Here is a 3959-nt window from a genome sequence, read left to right on the forward strand (position 1 = left end):
CTCTCCATTTCTGGGAGTGGCTGGGTTCAGAGCAGGTACTGGGTACCACATGCGGCCTGTAGTTCCCGGGTCCTGGCCTGGCAGCAGGGGCCTTCCGGGCGCGGCTCCGTCGTTGGAAGGAAATGGTGGGGAGGCATTTGTGAGTTGTCATGGAGGAGGTTTCCCGGGTCTGAAGAAGGAGGCGCGGTGGCATAGATGGAAGGGCGACACGAAGGCACACGCTCCTCCACTAACCGGAGGACCTGTTAGTGCGTGATGGATGCGGGAGGCGTGACTGCAGCTGTTCAGAACGCGGTGTCTGGTTGACAGGGTTTAAATGCCATTCGGTAACCAAACAGCTGTGTGACTGTGTGCTCTGGAAGCATCCATCGCTATGTTCCAGTTATTTTGGGGGCGCCTGTGGGGGAGGGGTGCCTCAGGCGGTTATTAGCTGTACACCTCAGCTCAGGTCATGATCTCATGGTCCATGAGTTCGAGCCCCATGTCCGGCTCTGTGCTGACAGCTCGCTCTGTTTCTCTCTCTCTCTCAAAAATAAACATTTAGTAAACTTTTTTAATTAAAAAGTTATGTTGAAAACTTCATGTACCTAACACATATTTTTTCCTTAACTCTCTAACTCCCCAAGGTGGGGTTAATATTTGAAGCTCTTTCGCTTGGCTGTTTCACCACCGTCTGTCTGCTAAGCCGAGGTGGTGTCTTCAGTGTCTTGAAAGCGGGAAACACACCTGCCCTTACTCAGGGTCCCGGTGGGACCCGAGCTTCTCCGTCTTCTTCCAGATGTGGACGGCGTCCATCTGTCTGTGGCTGCGCACATGGCAGCACGTGGGGGCGGGGAGGCATGGGGGGCGCGGGCCGACAGCAAGGGCAGGGACTTGGGCATGTTCTGGGTTCTACTCAAGAGCATCTGCTGAACCTGGAGGGGCCCTTTCCCCCGGGACATGGCCAGATGGATGTGCACTGGGCCCTGGACCTTGCCGTGCAGCAGCCTGGCTGGGATTGGGCATCAGTAACCCCCAGGCCCGGCATCACGGCCCGGGAGGCCCCGAGGGGGTGCAGGGATGGGGGGAAAGCCTTGCCTAGCTTGTTAGAAGGGTACATCACTCATGGGCTCCGGTGCTCTGCCTTCTGCTTCCCCTTGTGCCGCCCTTGTTAGAGTTTCCTCCAACAACTAGGCGGCGATCTCCTCCATGCGGCCTTGCTCTTTCCTNCTGCGTTGAATGTGCAGGGAGAACTGGAAACAGGCAGCCGTATGGAAAGACCCATGAGCCACTGCAGCACCCAAATTCTCTGTCTCTTTTGTTTTAAATTTTATTTTATTTATTTCTGAGAGATAGAGGGAGAGAGAGAGAGAGATCATGAGCAGGGGAGGGTCAGAGAGAGAGGGAGACACAGAATCTGAAACAGGCTCCAGGCTCTGAGCTGTCAGCACAGAGCTCCACACGGGGCTCGAACCCATGAACCGCGAGATCATGACCTGAGCCAATCGGACGCGTAACCAACTAAGCCACCCAGGCACCCCTAAATTTTATTTTAGAGAGAGAGAGAGCATAACTGGGAGAAAGGGGCAGAGGGAGAGAGCGAAAGAGAAACTCTTTAGAAGACTCCAGACTCAGCACAGAGCCCAACATGAAGCCCTATTCCACGAACCTGAGATCACAATCTAAGCCAAAATCAAGGAATCAAGGGTCGGATGGTCAACATCTGAGCCTCCCAGGTGCCCCTTTTTTTCTCCTCTTTAATAATTTACTACTGATTGGGGCTCCTGGCTGGCTCTCTAGGTTAAGTGTCTGACTCTTCATTTTGGCTCAGGGCATGGTCTCAGGGCTTTGTGAGTTCAGGCCCCACATCAGGTTCTATGCAGACGGTATAGAGCTTGCTTGGGATCCTCTCTCCCTACCTCTCTCTCTGCCCTTTCTCCATTCACACTGTCTCTGTCTCTCTCAAAATAAATAAATAAAACTTTAGGGAAAAATAATATACTACTGACTTTAAAGGTTTTATTCGTAGATTGATTTGAGCCTCACATTCTATGCCTTTTTAAAAAATGTTTTGTTTATTTCTGAGAGAGAGAGACCGTGTGAGCAGGGGAGGGTCAGAGAGACGGAGACACAGAATCAGAAGCAGGGTCCAGGCTCTGAGCTGTCAGCACCGAGCCCAGCATGGGCTCGAACCCACAAACTGTGAGATCATGACCTGAGCCGAAGTTGGACGCTTAACCGACTGAGTCATCCAGATGCCCCTCTATGCCTTTTTGTAAATGGCAATTTTCCTAAGTAAGCCACATATACCATTACATCAGTAATGAATATTTCTAAATACAGCCATACGAGAATTTTCACCACTGCTGTTTTTATTTATTGTTTTATAAAGTGAAAATTCCATTTATTCATCTGTTTATGACACAGTACACAAGAGCAAAGTGTTTCACATCATAGACCTCACTTCCTACTCCTTGCAGTGTTCATTTCTTTGGCTAAAGAGACTAGACATGAGAAGCAGACAATGCTTAGGCAACTGAAATAAAGATGGGGAGGGGCAATGCTAACGTCATCCTTGCAGGGATGGCCATAAGGGGACTGCTAGTCACAGCTGTTTTCTAGAACTGCTAGCTGGAAACAAAGGAATAGCACTCCTGGTGCTCAGGGGCTCAGTCACCCCCACCACACAGGTACAGCAGTGCTTTCCGGCAGTCGCCCTTTGTGCCTTGCCATACTTCCTCTTGAACTCAGACCTTATTTTCAACATGTCCACTTCACTGCGAGAGACCATAATTCTATTCAGGACTTTATCACGAGTCCCCTTGTCCTTCACAGAGTTGTACGGCTGGTCAGCAAAATACTGGGGCTTGTTCTGGATGCCCTGGACCAGGTTCAGGAAAGCATCTCCCACATGTCCTTGGAGTTCCTTCTTGATGCTCTCCAGCATGTCATAACTGCAGTAGCTCTTGTACCCCTCAACCACTTTCTGGAGGTGACCCACGCTCCACTCGGTCACGATGCCAATCCACTTGGGCACATCAGTTCCTTCCCTCTTCACTCCGGCATCGTAGAGATCCCAGGCGTCTTGGTCAATCAGTTCATAATCAATGATGGAGCCAACCTCTGCTCTTCTACTCTTGGCAAGGACAGCCATCAGCTTGCGGAAGTCACCAGATGTGTCAGAAATGATGTCCTTTTCCAGATTGGTCTTGTACATTTCCTTGTAGACTCTTAATTTCCTGAAGCTTTTGATGGGTCCTTGAGCAGGTGATCTCATCGGTCCCCAGCCCCTCACAGAGGCTCTCAGCTCAGAGCATCTTACTGAGCGGGTGTTTTCAAGAGGCCTCAAATCCTGCTCTCCAGGTGGCTGGACAAGGCCGACTTTTGTGCTGATGCAAGTTCCTTCTTGGTCCTGCTCTGGCCCATATCTGCCTTCGCCCATATCCTGTCTCTGTTCATTGCTGCGATTGGTCAAAATGCTGACAATGGTGACCTCATCCACACCTTTGGCCTTGATGGCCATTTCAATGTTCAGAGCATCACACTCAGCATCAAAATTGGTGTACGCTTTGACCTACCCATACATGCTTGGGGGCATGGAGGGATAACCCTCCAAGCTGAGCTTACAGAGAACTTCGTGAACACTAGACATTTTGAAAGAAGCTGGGCCAGGTCCCGAGAGCAGCGAGCGTCCCCAGTTGTGCAGCAGAGCTGGCTGTCCTGGCTGGGGCATTTATAGCAGGCACATTGTCCCCATGCGGGCGAGGCCCACCCTGCCTCACCTCCCACAGCAATGCTGTTTCAAAAATGGATAAAGAGGCACCTGGGTGGCTCAGCTGGTTGAGTGTCTTGACTTCAGCTCAGGTCATGATCTCGTGGTTCACAAGTGCTAGCCCTACATCGGGCTCTGTGCTGACAGCTCAGAGCCTAGAGCCTGCTTCGGATTCTGTGTCCGTCCCCCCCCCCCCCCCCCCCCCCCC

At 51.4% G+C, this 3959-nt stretch overlaps 1 pseudogene; it reads right to left on the minus strand.

Moving 5' to 3' along the window:
- Nucleotides 1-2648: 2648 nt before the first annotated feature.
- On the minus strand, nucleotides 2649-3631 carry LOC144229372 (annexin A2 pseudogene; annotated as a pseudogene).
- Nucleotides 3632-3959: the final 328 nt, after the last annotated feature.

Source organism: Crocuta crocuta, unplaced genomic scaffold (assembly GCF_008692635.1).
Source record: "Crocuta crocuta isolate KB4526 unplaced genomic scaffold, BGI_CrCroc_1.0 scaffold224, whole genome shotgun sequence".
NCBI lineage: Eukaryota > Metazoa > Chordata > Mammalia > Carnivora > Hyaenidae > Crocuta > Crocuta crocuta.